This window comes from Fringilla coelebs, assembly GCF_963513975.1.
Source record: "Fringilla coelebs genome assembly, chromosome: 29".
Lineage (NCBI taxonomy): Eukaryota > Metazoa > Chordata > Aves > Passeriformes > Fringillidae > Fringilla > Fringilla coelebs.
In genome coordinates this window covers 3,510,337-3,529,157 of record NC_140055.1, presented here as the reverse complement: position 1 = coordinate 3,529,157, position 18,821 = coordinate 3,510,337, and positions in this window count along the sequence as shown.

Below are 18,821 nucleotides of genomic sequence, written 5' to 3'. Positions count from 1 at the left end.
GCGGTGATCCCCATCCACAAAATGATTCATGAGCTAGAGAGCCAAAGGGGGGTCAGCAAGACCCACTCACACTTCATCAGTCCCATCTGGCCTGTGCGCAAGTCTGACAAGGAATAGAGATTGACTGTAGACTATCATGGCTTGAACGAAGTGACTCCACCGCTGAGCGTTGCTGTGCCGGACATGCTGGAACTCCAGTATGAGCTGGACTCCAAGGCAGCAAAATGGTACACCACTGTTGACATTGCTAATACGTTTTTCTCCATTCCTCTGGCAGCAGAATGCAGGCCTCAGTTTGCTTTCACCTGGAGGGGCGTGCAGTACACCTAGAACCGACTGCCCCAGGGGTAGAAGCACAGCCCTACCATCTGCCATAGACTGATCCAGACTGCACTGGAAAAGGGTGAGGCTCAAGAACATCTGCAATACATTGATGACATCATTGTGTGAGAGAACACAGCAGTGGAAGTGTTTGAGGAAAGAAAGAAAATCATCCAGATTCTGCTAGAAGCCGGTTGCGCCATCAAGAAGAGCAAAGTCAAGAGACCTGCCCGAGAGATCCAGTTCCTGGGAGTAAAGTGGCAAGATAGACGGCGTCAGATTCCCACTGAGGTCATCAACAAGATCACCGCTATGTCTCCACCAACTAGCAAGAAAGAAACACAAGCTTTCCTGGGTGCCATAGACTTTTGGAGGATGCACATTCCCAAGTACAGTCAGATTGTGAGCCCTCTTTACCTGGTCACCTGCAAGAAGAACGAGTTCCACTGGAGCCCTGAGCAACAGCAAGCCTTTGCCCAGATCAAGCAAGAAATTGCTCATGTGGTAGCCCTTGGCCCAGTCAGGACGAGACCAGAAGTGAAGAACGTGCTCTACTCTGCAGCTAAGAACCATGGCTTGTCCTGGAGCCTTTGGCAAAAGGTGCCGGGGGAGACGCGAAGCCGACCACTAAGATTTTAGAGTCAAAGCTACAGAAAGTCCAAAGCCAACTATACTCCCACAGAAAAAGAAATCTTGGCTGCCTACAAAGGAGTTCAAGCCGCCTCAGAAGTAATTGGCACAGAAACACAACTCCTCCTGGCACCCCAAATACCCGTACTGGAGGAGATGTTCAAAAGAAAAGCTCCCACCACTCACCATGCCACTGATGCTACATGGAGTAAATAGATTGCTCTGATCACACAGCGCGCCCGTATTAGAAACCTGAATCGCCCTGAGATTTTAGAGATAATTACAAACTGGCCGGAAAGTGAAGACTTTAGTCGTGCTGATGAAGAAGAACAAGAGCAATTGACACGTGCCGAAGAAGCTCCACTGTACAACCATCTACCAGCAGAAGAAACATGCTACGCTCTTTTCACTGACGGTTCCTGTCGCATCGTAGAGATGAACCGGAAGCGGAAAGCAGCTGTATAGAGCCCCACACGACAAGTTGCTCACACTACTGAAAGAGAGGGTAGACCAACCACTTGCTGAACTCAAAGCTGTTCAGCTAGACATTGCTGAGAGAGAGAAATAGCCAAAGCTCTACACTGATTCGTAGATAGTAGCCAATGCTCTATAAAGCTGGCTGGAAAAGTAGAAAAAAGCCAGCTAGCAACGTAAGAGAAAACCAATCTGGGCTGCTGATGAATGGAAAGACATTGCCACTCAGTTAGAAAAGCTACCCATGAAGGTCCGCCACGTAGATGCCCATGTCCCCAAGAGTCGGGTTAATGAAGAACACCGAAACAACCAACAAGTAGATCAAGCAGCAAAAATAGAAATGTCAAAGGTAGACTTAGATTAGCAACATAGAAGAGAATTATTCCTAGCTCAATGGGCCCATGATGCCTCAGGTCATCAAAGCAGAGATGCCACCTATAAGTAGGCACGAGACCGAGAAGTGGATTTAACCAAAGACAGTGTTTCTCAAGTTATCCATGACTGTGAGACATGTGCTGCCATCAAGAAGGCCAAAGGAGTGAAGCCCCTGTGGTACAGTGGGCGGTGGTCCAAGTACAGGTATGGGGAGGCCTGGCAGATCGACTACATCACACTGCCCCAGACACGCCAAGGCAAGCGCTACATGCTGACCATGGTAGAAGCCACCACGGGATGGTTGGAAACCTACCCTGTGCCTCACGCCATCACCCGGAACACCATCCTGGGCCTTGAAAAGCAAGTCCTGTAGAGACATGGAACCCCTGAGAGAATTCAGTCGGACAAAGAGACCCATTTCAAGAACGGCCTTATCAACACCTGGGCCAGGGAACATGGTATTGAATGGATATACCATATCCCATATCATGCACCAGCTGCCGGGAAAGTTGAACGGATCAATGGACTACTCAAGGCTACCTTGAAGGAACTTGGTGGGGGGACTTTTAGAAATTGGGTAATGAACTTAGCAAAGGCCACCTAGATGGTCAACAGCAGAGAGTCCATCAATCGAGCTGGTCCTGCCCAGTCTGAACCCCTGCACACTGTGGATGGAGATAAAGTCCGTGTTGTACACATGAAAGGTATTTTAGGAAAGACTGTTTGGATTACTCCCACCTCAGGCAAAGACAAACCCATCCATGGAATAGTTTTTGCTCAAAGACCTAGTTATACTTAGTGAGTAATGCAGAGAGATAGAGAAAGCCGTTGTGTACCACAAGGAAACCTAGTCTTAAGTGAGAACTCTGTGTAAAGTTTCATTGTGATGCAGATGGAAATAGAATAAGAGGTAGATAATGTTCCAGATTGCAAGGCAAGATGTATTCTATTGCCATCTGTATGGCAGTTGTCTGGTGTCAAGTGGGCAATTCTCCTTATCTCTCTTCCTAAGTGATCATAATCAACAAGGGGCATCTGCTGATAAGAGGCTATTGAATGTCACCACATGACTGATAAGAACTATAACATCCCATTGTGAGATGCTCCGCCCAGAGGGAGGAGCCAAGCATTCCAACCCAGATATAACTGGGAAGATTCTGACACCAGCACAGCTCTTCTCCACTGGACTCCCCAGAGGAACAGCAGCTGCTTCTACTTCCACGGATCTGCGGAGGAGGAATACACTCCTTTTCCACAAGACTCCCCTGCTCCAACAGAACCACGCCTGACACTCCAGGAGGACTGCAGCCCTTTTCCAACTGAACTGCTACCAACACCCTGACCAACAGGGTGTCAGGATGTGTTCTGACTCTGTCAGTGTTGTTCTAGTGTATTGCATTGTTTTATTTTATCTTTTATTTTTTCCCTTCCCTATTAAAGAACTGTTATTTCCTGCTCCCATATTTTTTGCCTGAGAGCCCCTTATTTAAAATTCATACCAATTCAGAGGGGTGGGGAGGGTTTGCATTCTCCATTTCAAGGGAAGCTCCTGTCTCCTTTAGCAGGCACCTGTCTTTCCAAAGCAAAACAATGGGGAAGATCGAGATTGGGAAATTTGCGATAGGGAAAACTGGGCTCAGGAAATTCGGGACCAGGAATAGCAGGATTGGGAAAATTTGGATCGGGAAAAGCAGGATTGGGAAAAGGGGGATCAGGAAATTCAGGATTGGGAAATTGGGGCTTAGGGAATTGGGAGATGCCCACAAAAGCCGCATCCTGGCGGGATTTGAGGATCTGCAGCCAATCGCCGAGCTGCCACGGGGGCTGAGCCTCCTCCTGGATCCACTGGAATTCCTCGGTGCCGATAATGAGTGAGGGCGGGGGACAATCCCTGGGAATTCTGGGGGACACAGACCAGGATCAGGGACATGGGGAAAAATATCCCAGATTTTGGGGGAAAAAAATTCAAATTTTGGGGAAAATACCCAAAATTTGGGGGAAAATAGCCCAGATTTTGGGAAAAAAACCACCACATTTTGGGAAAAAAACCACCACCATAAAAAATCTTGATTTTTTAATTTAATATCCTTAATATTGGAGGGGAAAAAATCCTGAATTTTGGGGGAAAAATCCTGAATTTGGGGGGAAAAAATCCTGAATACTCAATGAAACATCCTGAATTTTTGGTGAAAGAATCCCAAATTTTGGGGAAAAAATCCCAGATTTTGGGGGGAAAAAAAGTAGATTTAGAAGAGAAAAAATTCAGATTTTGGGGGAAAAATGGTGGATTTTTGGAGCCTCACATGAGCTCCCTGATCAGGTCCCTGTTGATGATCCGGATGGCTTGGGGTTTGTCCGGAGCAAGGGCAGTGCTCTGGGGGCGGTGGTAACATCAGTGACATTGTGGAGCAGCACGATGGGGCTGGAGGGGCCCTCGGGCTGCGAGAAAAGATGGCGTGAAACCCTAAAATCTCCCCAAAATTCCCCCCAAATCCCATGAAAAACTCCCATAAAAATCGCTCCCAAAATACCATAAAAATCCCCTGAAAATCCACCAAAATCAACCCCAAATCCCCCCAAACCCCTCAAAATCCCTATGGCCCAAAATTCCCCCAAATCATCCCTAAAGCCCCCCAAATCCTCCAAATCTCACACAAAATATCTCCTAAATTCCCCAAATCTCCTCAAAATCTGCCCAAAATCACCCCAAATCTCACCAGACTTCCCCAAAATTACCTCCGAATCACCCCCAAAATCCCTTAAAATCTCCCCAAAACCCCTCTTAATTTCCTCACCACCCCCAAAAATCCCCCAAATTCCCCCCAAATCACCTCAAAATGCCCTCTAAATTCCCCAAATCACCCTAAAATCCTCCCAAAATCCTCCCGGTGGCTGGATTCGCCCTCCCCAGCCCTCCCCGGTGCTCCCAGGTGCCCCCCGCTCCCCCCCGGTGCCCAAAACCCCATGCCCGGTGCCCGAACCCTCCCTTCTCAGCCCTGCCCGGTGCCCTCCGGTGCCCCCCGCTCCCCCCCGGTGCCCAAAACCCCGCAGCCGGTGCCAAATTCCCCCTACCCAGCCCTGCCCGGTTCCCCTCCCACTGCTCCCCGGTGGCGGACCCCGCACCCGGCGCTCCCCGGGCGGGCTCCGAGCCCCGGAGCTGCTGCGGAGCCTCCGCCGAGCCCGGGGGGGACGGGAGGCACCGGAGGGGTCTGGGGGGACCGAGGTGTCCCCAAGAGGGTTTTGGGGGACACGGGACCCGCTGGGGTTGGGGACACGGGGCCCCAGGGTGTCACCGGGATGGAGGCAGGCTGATCCTGGGCAGGGGTGGCTGTCGCGTGTCGCCATAGGTGGATACGGATGTCGCGATTGTTGCCGGGCCCGGCCGTGGGGAGCGGCAGCGTCTGTCGCAAGATGTTCCCAACGTCCCCAACAGCCCCGGAACGGCGGGGGGATGGGGCATCTGGGGGGGGGAGGCCTGGAAAGGGGGGGTTGAGACCCCAAAAACGTCCCCTCGGGACACACCGACACCGTCGGTCCCCGCAGCACGGGACGGTCCCGGCTCTCGCAGCGCGATGGCAGCCGCGACCGGCGACAGTGACCCGAGGGCAGGACTCCGCTCCCGCAGCTCCGGGGGCTCCTCCCCGGGGTCTCCGGTCCCCTCCGCCGTCCCGGCACCTCTCGGTGCCCCCCGCCCGCCCCAGGGCCGGGCCCGGCCGGGGCTCCGCAGCAGCTCCGGGGCTCGGACGTCGCTCAGGGAGCACCGGGTGCGGGCTTTGGGCACCGGGCGGGGCTGGGCTGAGCCGGGGTGAGCCCAAGGGGCTCGGCAGCTTCCGGATCGGTGCACTAGGTGACGGGGCGGCACTGCCGCAGGTGCCCGAGCCCTTGGCCGGTGTCACCGAGAGGGGACAAACAGGGAGCTGCAGCTCCTTCCCCTCTGCGGGGCAGCTGAGACGAAACGAGCTCGGAAATGCCCTCATTGATCTTTTTGTCCCTGTCCCCAACGGACTGAGGGAGCCCCAAAAATCCTGCAAATCCCAGAACGATCTGCTCAACAACCTGACCAGCACCCTCCTGAATCCCGAGCTGACCGGGCATGACTGAACAAACAAAAAACATTTCTCCCAGTTTAATCACAAAGCTGCCTTTTGAGTCCAATAAGAGGGACAAGGGTCCTGTGCCCCCTGGCACTGGGGGGGCAATGGGGAACCCCTGGGGGTACTGGGAGCACTGGGAGCACCGGAACAGGGAGCTCTGAGCAGCTCCACGTGGGACCCCCCCACTCGTGGGAGCCCCCGAGCAGGGGAGCACAGGATCTGGAGAGGGCGGGAGACACGGAGGGTGCCCTGGGGCAGAGACCTACAGTGCCCCCAGTGCTTCCAGTGCTCCCAGTGCCCCCAGTGCTTCCAGTGTCCCCAGCGCCCCCAGTGTCACAGAACGTTCTCGTACTCATGGGGGTCCCATTGTCCCTCGTAGGGTCCCTACAGCTCTGTGTTGGTCACTTGTGGATCCCGAACTGGGGCAGGACCAGCGGACACCCCTGGGGACCGTGAGGGTGACACTGGTTGTGGGGACTTGGTGGGGGGGGGTGACACCCGTGGGTGAGGCGTCCTTGTCACCTCCAAAACTCTGCCCCTGCCCACTCAGTGCCCACGATGTTGGGGTCCAGCACTGCCCCCTCCTCCGGGGGGGTGCCGGGGGGATAAGAGGGAGTCTGGGGGTGTCTGGGGAGGGGGAAAAGGAAATCCCAGCCCGAGCCCCCCACTCACCTGTCCTGGGGCTTCCTGGCAGCTGCAAGGAAAAGGGGAGGGGGTGACCGAGGGGACTCTGGGACCCCTGACCCTTCCTGGGACCTCAGCAGCTCCAACCACCCATGGACCCCCAAATCCCCACTGCAGCCCCGATTCCCACTGGATCCCTGATCTCTGCCCCCACTCTGGGGGCTTCCCCTCACTCCAGAACCCCCATCCCCCCACATTGTCACCCACCCCTGTGGTGCCAACAGTGACAGGCCCCAATAACAGCCAGGAGCAGGAGCAGGAACAGGACGGTCCTGCCGACATTCACAGCCACTGCTGGGGACAGAGGGGGACACATCAGGGTCACCCTGAACTCCAGGGGTCCTGAAGACCCCGGTGACCCCATGTGACCCCACCTGTGACCCAGGGTGAGTCAGATGTCACCTCCAGGACCAGCTCAGGGCTGAGTGCCCGGAACAGGCGGTGCCCATCCTGTCCCAGCTGGTTGGTGGCCACGCACTGGTAGGTGCCCGAATGTCCCACATCGATGTCCCCGAGCTCCAGGAGGGGACCCCGGCCCACCTCCTTCCCATTGTGCAGCCAGGTGAAGGTGACAGGGGCTGAGCCCACCTGCACCGAGCAGCGCAGGGTCACGTTGTCACCTGCACGCACCGGGTGTGACAGGGTACCGGGGGTGATGGTGGCATTGGCCACGGGCACTGCGGGGACACAGAAGGGGCTGGCACATGCTGAGATGGGATGGGGGTGCTATGGGTGGGGTCACCCTCAGCCCGAGGGTCCCACTCACCCAGCACGGTGACATTCAGGGCGTCACTCTCGGCCACGCTGTCCCCGTTGCTGACCCGGCACCGGTACTGGCCGCTGTCATTGTTCCCAACGTTCCACAGCTCCAGGCAGGGGCCAATGCCCAGCAGTGCCCCTGAGCCCTCCCGGTGCCAGGAGAAAGACAGGGGACCTGTTCCCTTGGCCACCTTGCAGCTCAGCACCAGGCTGTCCCCGAGTGCCACCTGTCCCTCAGGGGGCTGCACTGACAGCGAGACCCCCAAGGGCGGGACTCCTGCAGGAGGAGGGGACAGCAGGGGACAGTGAAGGATCCGGGGACTTGGGCAGGGGCAGGGGGACACCAGAGAGCGAGAGAGGGGGGTGCAGCGATTGGGGGGAACTTGGAAATGAACCCTGAGGGATGATGGGGAGTTCAGGGAGGGGACACCTGGAGAGGGAGAGGGGTGACACAAGAAAGGGGACCCAGGAACCCAGTGAGGGAATGGTGGGACCTGGTGGAACCTGCAGGGACCTCAGAGAGGGGTGAGAGGACCCAGTTAGGGATAGGGGGGACACGGGCCAGGTATGGGGGACCTGAGGTGGGACATGGGGCAGGGAGGGCAGGACCCAGAAAAGGTGTCAGGGAAGGATGGGGGCTCCCATGTAGGGCTGGGGGACTCAGTGAACGACCTGAGAAAGGAGCCGGGGGGAGCCACGGAGGGATCCAGGAAAGGTTGGGGGCCCCAGGGCAGGTGTCAGGAAGGGCTTGGGATCCCCAGTCAGTGCTGGGGGAGCCAAAGGGTCCCTGTGCCCATCCCCGCACTCACTGCGCACCATGATGCGGATCCAGGCGCTGCTCTTCCGCACAGCCCCGCCCTCAGAGCGCACCTCACAGCTGTAATTCCCCGAGTGGGAGACCCCCACGGCAGGCACCTGAAGCTGCCAGGACCCGTGCGGACCCCCCACCACCTGCCCGTCCCGGTAGAACACGTACAGGAGCGGGGCTGGGGTCCGCAGGGGGCTGGGGCTGCTGAGGCAGCTGAGATTGAGTGGGGACCCCTCGGTGGGCTTGGGGGGACCCTCCAGCAGCGGCACCGAGAAGAGCTCTGGGAAGGAGAGGGGAGGTGAGGATAGTTGCTCTGAGTGTGCTGGGAAGGGGCTTTGGGGGTGTCAGGAGATAGGAGTTCCATCTGTGGGGGTGCTCACCATGCACTGTCACTGTCACTGCTGCTGACCGTGACATAAAGGAACCCACCAAGCCCCCGCAGCTGTAGCGACCGCTGTGGTGCAGCTGCAGAGGGGGCAGGGACAACTTGTTTCCCCTGAGGGGCCTCCCCAGATCCTTCTCGTCCTGGTAAAATTGCACCCAGCTGACGGAGCTGGTCCACCGGCCCCGGCAGCGCAGTGTTACCGTATCCCCCTCCAGCAGAGTCCCTGATGGCACCTGCAGCACCAGCTGGTCTGTGGGACAAGAACAGGACTCGAGACCGGTCCAGTGTTGGTCCCCAAGGCCCCGGAGACATTTTGGTGCTCTGGCATTCACTGGAATGCACTGGGATGTCCCCGGAGCAAGGCACAGTCTCTCACCACAAAAGCAGTGTGACGCCACCGAAGGCGTGGATCCCACCCAGACCTGTCAGGGGCCACCCAAAACATTAAAGATCCCCCCTCACCATTTAAGACTTTCACGGGGGAGCTTAGCCCACTACTAGGTCTGTGACATATGTAGGTGCCACTCTCGGTGACAGTGAGGTGGTCTCGCCACTGCTGCCCCCATTGCCGCCCGTCCTTGTACCAGGTGGTAGCACCGGCGGTCCCCGAGCCTTGGCAGGTCAGTGTCACTCGGTCCCAAAGCACCGCCGGCCTCCAGGGGGGCTCCACGAGGAGCTGGGTGGTCTGGGCACCTGCGGGTGACAGGGGACACCAGCCTGCCAGGGCCAGTGCAGGGCTGGGGACAGCGGGGTGGGGCCATGGCATCCTCTGAGGACTCACCAGCGAGGCCGAGGGTCTGGGCTGGAAGGGAGAAGGGACAGGGCTGGGTGGGGCTGGCACCATGGGGCAGCAGCAGGGGGGCACAGGCTGTGGGGGCTGTCCCCAAACTGCCCTCATGGGGACAGCAGTTCTTGTGAGAAAGTGTTTCAGGGTGGCCCCCAAAAGATTTGGCGAGGCAGGGGGACATGTCTGTGTCACAGCCACCCGTGCACCACATCCCTGTGGCACAAACGCCTTGGGAACAGGGACACCGAGGCCACCCTGGGCTGAGGAGGAACATGGGGAAATTGCGGGAACCCCGGGCATGAAGACACAGCCCAGGCTGGCCCAGGTCACCCCCACCAGCTCATGATCCCATCCCCATGATCCCATCCCCATGGCCACATCCTCACCGTTCTTTTCCCCTTCTGTCTCTGCATTCCAGTTCCCTTGTCCCTATCCCCAGAGCTACCTGAGCCCAAAGGTGCCAGTCCCTACATTCCTGTCCCCACTGCCCCATCCCCATTTCCCCCGCCCCGTTCCTGTCCCCAAAGCCACCCTACATCCCCAGTCCCACCAAGGTCCTCTGTGGGTAACAGGGACTGGCACTGCTGGCACTGGGGACCTCAGGGGACCCCACAGCCCCCCTGTGCCCCCTCCCCATCCCCAGGGTGTCAGGCCCGTGCCCAGGGCACTCACCCCAGAGGAGCAGCACCACCTTCCCGGCCATCCCGGTGTCCCCAGCCATGTGGACTGGCTGTCACTGGCTGCTGTGGCCACCGCTCCCCTGGCTGGCGGCTCTTCGGATGAAGGGGAAGGAAGCGAGGTCACATCTTGTCCTCATGCGTAGGTGGCCCTTGGTGGGGGCAGGGTGGACACAAGCTGGGCACAGGAAGGTGATGAGCATGAGTGCTACAAGGTGGGGCATGGGGTTCCCAGGAGTGAGGGGCTCAGGGGGTTTGGGAAGCCAGGGATGGGGTCCCTGGGGAATGGGGGTCCTGGAGAGGAGGAGTCACTGGGAGTGGGGGTGCCCTGGGTATGGGGGTCCCCAGGGCTGGGGGGACTCAGGGATGGGAGTCCCAGATGAACATGGGCTCCAGGGATTTGGGGTCATGGGATGGGGGAATGGTGGGTCCTGAGAGAACCAAGGTCCTTGGGGAAGGAGGATTGCAGGGATGGAATGAACAGGAGAGGGTTCCTTGGGAAAGGGGTGCTGGGCCGTGGAGATCCTGGGGAATGTCAGTACTGGGATGGGAGACCCAGGGATGGGGGGACATAAGGAATAGGGCTCCCATGGTTTAATTTCTGGGGGAATGGCAGTGCCAAGGGATGGGCAGTGGCTGGGTGAGCCCGTGAGTCTCAGTTCCTTCTAAGGGTGCCCCAGATTTTGGGGACACCCAGAGAACAGCACAGCCCCCATAAGGTGCCTGTCCTTTGGGAGGGTCACTGCAGATTGATTCCAAGAAGTCTGGGTCTGTGTCCCCACACCCCCAGTGACTTTTCCCTCTCGTTATTTCCATTTCCATCATTTCACCCCTCAATTTCACAACCCCCCCAGTTCGTGCTTTGATGATCCTGGGGGGCACCTGAGCAGGGAATGGGTTGGGGGAAGCCCAGGGTGGGGGAAGCAGGGGTGAGGGGTCTGCAGGGAGGGCTGGGGAGGCGGTGGGGGTTGGGGATGTCACTTTCCCTCCCCAAACACTTTCACTTTCTCTCTTCTGCAGAAGGAGGAAGAGACAATTTGCACTAATTTTCTCACTTGAGGGGAGCAGGTTCTGTCCTGGGCGGGCACATCTGGGGGGCTCCTGTTCTGGCGGGATGCTGTCCCAGGAGGGACACACACTGGACAAGGGGGTCTTTGTCCTGGGGGTTGGAGGGTCTAGGGGGGGTCCAGATTTCTCTGTTCTTGCTCGTTCCCTGCAGAATCTGAGCCAGCAAGAGCACCTGGGGAATGGAGCCCCGGGCAGGAAGGAGCTCCTAAACTCCTTGAAGCCAGTGGCCACCCAAGGGTAGGGCCCAGCCATGGCCCAGCCCCACTGCACAGAGATGGCCATTGCCCAGCCCTGCTCTGGCCAGCCCCAGGTGGCAGCCAGCACCTCAGGGTCCCCCCTGCCACCTTGGCTTTGATTCTGGCAGCTTTAGAGCTGCTGCAGAGGTGAGAATTCTGTAGGGGAAAAGGCGCTGCCTGTGGTTTGCTCAGCCGTGCAAGAAGCACAAACCCCAAAGGGAGCCGACACAGTGGCTCTGCAAGGGTCTTTGATGGTTTTCAGAGCAGGGTTGGCTGGAAACCCCCCCTGCAGGGGCAGCTGTGAGGGAACCAGTCCGGAAATGGAGCAATTGATCATTTTGTCCCTTGCAGCAAGGTTCTGAGAGAGCCCCAAAAACCCGGCAAAGACAACAACACTCTGTTCAAAAACCTGACCGGGTGCCTCTTAATTTCTGTCTCAAACCTGCTGCCTTCTGGAATGGCATGAGAAAAATGTTTAGGTTCTGATTGTGGCAGGCAGACAAGAGGGAAAAGTGTGGAAATATCAAGCAGGGGCTCTGCCGGCAGCCATGTTGGGGCTGTGGGGATTGACCCTGGCTGGATTCCAGGTGTCCCCAAAGCTGCTCCATCCCTGCCCTCCTCACCTGAGTTAAAGGCTGAGGGTTTGCAGGTATTGTGGCATAAAGCCACCAGAGGTGTTGCTGTAGACCCGAGACCTGCCTGGGGTCAGGCGCTGCCTTCCATTTGGGAGGATGGAGAGCTGTCCCAGGTGTTGTGCAGGGCGTGTGCCTGGCCCCAGGACACTGCTACACTGTCACTGGGCACTAGGATCCAACCTGCTGCCTTGGTGGCTTCTGCCCACTGGCAGTGGTGGTGCTGGGAGTGATTGGTGCCCGTGAGTTTGCAAAAGGAGCGATTTCCCCTCCTGCCTCCTGCCCGAGGCCACCATGGCCCCTGAGGGGGATGGAGCTCGACCAGGGGGCCCCCTGCTGGCCAAGATGACTCCCTGCAGCGCCCCCTGCTGGCCGGGAGTGCTCCCTTCAGTGCCCCCTGCTGGCCGCAGTTATCACTGCCACAAAAACCAACAGCGCTGAGCGGGAGGGAAAGTTCTGGGTTTGTGTTGTTTGTTCTGTTCTGGTTTATAAATCTCCTGAAAAAGAGCTGTTATTCCTTTTCCTAAACTTTGGCTTCTAAGCCCCATAATTTTTGAAATTAAAATAAATTTTAGAGATGGGTGCCCTTCCCATTCCAAAAATGTTTCAATTTTCCTTGGCAGATATTTCTCATTTAATTGATTTGCCAACTCCTGGGTTCCAGCGTGGATGGGACAGACACACCAAGAGCAGACACGGTAAGGGAAACGGCCACCTCACGCTCTGCCTTTTAAGCATGTTCAGCCACCAAGGGCCCTCACCCCAGGTGGCACTTCTGGTCACCCAGCCACTCAGGAGCAGGCTTTGGCAGAGAATCACACTGTCCCCAGTGTGCCATGGCTGACAGACTGATGGACATTTGGGTCCCTGTCTCACCAAAAGCAAAGCCTGATCCACCCCTGCCACACACAGATGTTCCAAATTATCTCCAGACATCAAACTTTTCCTGTCTCTGACACCCCACCCTTTGCCATGGCCTGATCCCCACTGCCCTGGCAAAGGGGGAGGCTCCGGAACCCCCACAGGGCCTTTGTGAAATCCTGATGGGGGGAACAGGGTAGAGGAGGGGTTTGGGACAGGGGACAAGAGAATCCAGAGCCTCCTGAAGGCCACTTAACCATCAGAGCAAGGAAGGTCCAGGACCATGCCAGGTTCCTCAGGTGGAGGAAACGTGCTGGGGGAAATGTCTGGGGTTTGTTCCTTGTTGTGGCTTTCCCAGGAAATCATTCCTTGTGTGACAATTTGGCCTCTGAACCTTGTTGCTGTTGCTGTTGGTTTTATTCTCTCTCATTGCTGTTTCAGGAAATTGTTCTTCTCTCACCCCTTTGGGATCTTTGTGCCCCCACCCACATGAAGGGAGAAGGGCAGTTTTGGTGGCAGCACACACACAAGTGGGCACCCAAGGGTGTGGACGCCCAGTGCCCCCCAGTTCTCCCCAGTGTCACAGCACATTCCCGTAGATGTCACTGGGTACCCGCAGTCGACCCTGGGGTCCCTGCAGCTCTGCGTACATCACCTGGGGATCCTGGAGGGTGGTGGCAGGGGTGGACACTGTGAGAGACGCAGGCTGTGGGATCGTGGTCGGGTGACACTCATGGGTGACGTGTCCCGCTGCGTGTGTCCCCCCCATACTGACCCCCTACCATCTTGCTGATGATGACATGGGTGTACAGCACCTCCCTGTCCTCTGCGGGGGGTGGAGCATTCGGGGAGGGCCTGAGGGAACACAGGGGATGTGGAGGAGGGAATGGGAGAGCTTGGGAGTACGGATAAAAGGGGAGAGTGTGGTTTGAGCCCCACACTCACCTTTCCTGATTCTTCCTGGCAGCTGAAGAGGAAAGAGCGGAGGGATGACTGTGGGGTTCCAGGGCCCCGACCACTCTCAGGATTCCTGAACATCCACAGGACCCTCAAATTCCCTCAGGACACCCAAGCATCCCTGAAGCCCCCCAGATTTCAGGAACCTCCCCAGTGCCCTCAGCCAAGTCAGCTTCCAGAACCCAAAGCCCATCAGAGACAGAGACCCCCCCAAACACCCCCAGCATCCCTTACCAAACCCCCAAAGTCCCTGCAGGACCCTCCAGCACCTCCCCAAACCCTACAGGACCCCCAGCCAAAGTCACAATTCTGGGGCTGTAGGTGCTGCCCAAACGCTCCCCAGTTCTGGGGGCATCTACAGCTCCCTGGGACCCCCATCCCCCCATTGTCACCCACCCACTCAGTGCCACCAGTGCCAAGCCACAATGACACCCACGAGCAGGAGCAGGAACACAAGGGCCCCACCAAGCCCTGTGACCGTAGCAAGAAACAGAGGGGACAGATCACACTCACCCATCACTCCAGGGGTGCTGAACCACACAGTGACCCCATGTGACACCCACCTGTATCCATGTGCGCCCTTGTGTCCCGGGGTGTCACCTCCAGGGCCAGCTCAGGGCTGACTGCTCGGAACACAAAGTGCCTGTCCTGTCCCAGCTGGTTGGTGGCCACACACTGGTAGGTGCCCCCATGTCCCACATCGATGTCCCCGAGCTCCAGGAGGGGACCCCGGGCCACCTCCTGCCCGTTGTGCAGCCAGGTGAAGGTGAAAGGGGCTGAGCTTACCTGTACAGAGCAGCGCAGGGTCACGTTGTCACCTGCACGCACCTGGTGTGACAGGGGCCCAGGGCTGATGGTGGCATTGGCCACGGGCACTGCGGGGACAGAGACAGGGCTGGAACATGCTGAGGTGGGATGGGGGTGCCATGGGTGGGCTCACCCCCAGCCCGAGGGTCCCGCTCACCCAGGACAGTGACATTCAGGGGGTCACTCTCAGCCACGCTGTCCCCGGTGCTGACCCGGCACCGGTACTGGCCGCTGTCATTGTCTCCAATGTGGCGAAGCTCCAGGCAGGGGCCGGTTCCCAGCAGTGCCCCTGAGCCCTCCCAGTGCCAGGAAAAGGACAGGGGACCTCTCCCCATAGCCACCCCACAGCACAGCATCAGGCTGTCCCTGAGTGCCACCTGTCCCCCGAGGGGCTGTGCTGACAGGGACACCCCTGAGAGAGGGAACCCTGCAGAGGGACACAGGAGAGATTGGGGACCCAGGAGGGGCAGGGGGACACTGGAGGGGAAAGGGGGGGATTGGAAGGGAGCAGGGAGGATCCCAGTGAGCAGAAGGGGACCCTGGGAGGCATGGTGGGATCTGGGGACAACGGCGAGACCTGGTGGAAAGGGGGAGAGACCCAGGCAGGGATGGGGAACCAGACAAGCGAGGCTGAGGAGACTCAGGGAATGATTTGGGGTTTAGAGATGGGCGGGAGGACCCGGGACAGGAAGGGAGAGCAGAGGGTGGAGCAGGGACCTTGGAGGGGGTAGGGAATCCAGGGAGGGCTGGGGAGGACAAAGAGAGGGATGAGGGATCTGCAGGTGGAACTGGGCAGTCATGGGGAAAACCAAGAGGGACTTGGGCAATTCTGGGTGTCCCAGGGAGGAGTAAAGGGAGGGATGAAGGATTCAGGCAGTGGTGGGGAAACCATCAGATGATGTCGGGCTTCCCTGTCTCCATCCCTGCACTCACTGAGCACTGTCACTGTCATGGGCTTCGACTCGCTCCAATGTGACACCACCCAGACCTTGCAGCTGTAGTTGCCACTGTGGCTTAGCTGCAGGGGGCACAGGGACAGCTCGGTCCCATCCTGGGGCCCTTTCAGATACTTCTCTTCTGTCCTAGGCTGACGTTAGGATGCTTGTATCCCCATTCGTGTGTCTGTTTATGCTGGATATTATGTTTCCTGCCTTCAAGACTGGCCCTGCAGAGGGAATGCTTTGTTTTGGCCCCTTATCAGCCGCTCCTCCACGGCCGGCGGGACATACAGACAGGGCAGTACATAGTGCTGTTTCTGGTTTATTGCTTGCTTTCGGCTTTTGCTCTTGCTTCTGCTTGCCCCCGCTTCTGCTTGCTCCCGCTTCTTGCTTTTTTTTCTCATTAGTTAGTTTAGCTAAACAGTCGAAATTTCTTCCTGGACTGTTTCTCCTCTCCTCTCTTTGGATCTACTCAAACCTGCTCCGGACTGGGAACTGGGAACACCAAGAGTTTGCACCCTGTGGCTGTAGCAGCTGCCCAGCACCGGAGGGACTGATACCAGAGCGACCCCCCCCCCCCCCAGAGAGACTTTCTGAATTTGTCATCTCTTTCAGAGCGGTGAAACAGTGCTGTCATCCGGTATTGTTCATTTTGTGTGCGGGGGGTGCTGTGCTGTTCAATAAACAGGTTCTTTCCACTTCTCTCTGAGGAATTCTTCCCGAACCGGCTGGGGGGAGGGACCGTGTGGGTTTGCTTCCTGGAGGGGCCCCTCTTTGGGGATTCTCTCCCAAATTTGCCCTAAACCAAGACATCTTCACAGTAGAAGTACACGTCTATGAGCTTTTTGGTTCCCTACACTGGCAGGGCAGTGTCACCATATTCCTTTCAGGAAGTGCCCATGTGGGTACCTGCAGCACCAGCCAGTAAGTGGGACAGAGCAGTCCTGTCACACCAGGGGCGTCAGGAGGGTCATGATGGCACCAGGTGGAACCAGGGGCCAGCCAATGTGAGAGACAAGTCTCCTCGCTCTGGGATGCTCTGGGATGTCCCCAGAGCAGGTGACAGGCTCTGGTCACACAGGAGGTGACCCATAGAGCAAAGCCCACCCAGAGCCCTCAGAGCCCCTGTGGGTACCAGGCTGGGGAAACCCAAACCCCCTTCACCATTTAAGACTCTCACGGCGGGGCTGAGCCTGGTTCCAGGTCTGTAACACTCATAGGTGCCACTCTCGGTGACAGTGATGTGGTCGGCTCCCTTCGGCCACCAGCGCCGCCCGTCCTTGTACCAGGTGGTGGCACTGGCAGTCCCCGAGCCCTGGCAGGTCAGTGTCATACGGTCCCAAGACACCGCTGGCCTCCAGGGGGTCTCCACGAGGAGCTGGGTGGTCTGGGCAACAGCGGGTGACAGGGGAAACCAGCCTGCCAGGGCCAGCATGGGCTGGGGACAGCGGGGTGGGGCCAGGACATCACTTGAGGACTTGCTAGTGAGGCCGAGGGTCTGGGCTGGAAGGGTGAAGGGACAGGGCTGGGTGGGGGTGGCACCACAGGGACAGAGGCACAGGGACACAGAGTGTGGGGGGTGTCTCCAAACTGCCCTCATGGGGACAGCAGTTCTTGTGAGAAAGTGTGTCTGGGTGGTCCCCAAAAGATTTGGAGACTCCAGGGGAAAAGTCTGTTTCACAGCCATCCATGCACCACATCCCTGTGGCACAAACACCATGGGAACAGGGACACCGAGGCCACCTTGAGCTGAGGCAGAACATGGGGACACTGTGAACACCCCGAGCACGAGGACACCACAGACACAGCCTATAGTGGCCCAGTTCATCCCCACCAGCTCATGATCCCACCCCCATGATCCCATCCCCATGGCCACATCCTCACCGTTCTTGTCCCCTTCTGTCGCTGCATCCCAGGTCCCTTTTCCCTATGCCCAGAGCTACCTGAGCCCAAAGGTGCCAGTCCCCACATTCCTGTACCCACTGTCACATCCCCAAATTCCTGCCCCCTGTTTCTGTCCCCCTACATCCCCAGTCCCACCCAGGTCTACTGTGGGTTACATGGACCAGCACTGCTGGCCTTGGGGACCTCAGGGGACCCCACAGTTCCCCTTTGTCCCCTCCCCATCCCCAGGGTGTCAGGCCCGTGCCCAGGACATTCACCCCACAGGAGCAGCGCCACCTTCCCGGCCATCCCGGTGTCCCCAGCCATGTGGACTGGCTGTCACTGGCTGCTGTGGCCACTGCTCCCCTTGCTGGTGGCTCTTCGAATGAAGGGAAAGGAAGCGAGGTCACGTCTGTCCCCACGTGTTGGTGGCCCTGGATGAGGGCAGGGTGGCCACAAGATGTGCACAGGATGGCAACAAGGCTGGGTGGGACAAGGTGGGACATGGGGTTCCCAGGAGTGGGGGGGGTTAAGGGGTTTGGGGAGCCAGGCATGGGTGTCCAGGGAAATGGGGGGTCCCAGGGATTGGGTCCATGGGAAAGGAGGGTGCTGAAGAGTGGGAGTCACTGGGAATGTGGGGGGCCATGGGAATGGGTGTACCCACTGTTTGCTTGTGGCTAACACAGAGTGTGGAATCTCCCTCATTGTCCAAGAGCTCCATGGGATTGTTCCCTGCCTGCTGGGCAGCAATTCAGCCCCCAAGGAAACTTTTTCTTGGGCCATAATTAGGAACTCTTCCCATTTTTCTCATCCCAACCTTGAAACTTGATTGACTTCCCATGGAGGAACGGGCGGGAGCTCTGTCCATCCTTGGAACAGTGCACAAGAATCTGTGGAAATGCCCATGTGTGCCTCAGGGAATATAGCACACATACCAGGTGCTTCCCTGGTAAATCCACCCCAGCCTGCCCTGAATTCCCCTGCCTGGGCACTCCCTGCTCCTGCTGTGACACCCCTGCTCCCCAGACCCTCGTGTGCAGCCCCTGCTCAATATTTCCACACTTTTCCCTCTCTTCTTCTGTGCACATCCAGAACCCAAACATTCTTTCTGGAAGATTCCAAAGGGTTGCAGGTTTTTTTCAAGGAGAAGGGTCCAGGTCAGGTTGTTGAGCAGATTGTTGTTGTCTTTGCTGTAGTTTTGCGGTTTTCTCAGTCCCCTGGACAAAGGGACAAAATGATCAATTCCTGCATTTCCGCACTGCTTCCCTCACAGCTGCACCTGCAGGAGGGGTCTCCAGCCAGCCCTGCTCTGAAAACCATCAAAGGCCCTCCCAGAGCCACTGCTTGGGCTCCCTTTGGGGTTTGTGCTTCTTGCAGGGCTGAGCAAACCACAGGCAGGCCTTCTTCCCCCCACAGAATTCTCACCTCTGCAGCAGCTCTAAAG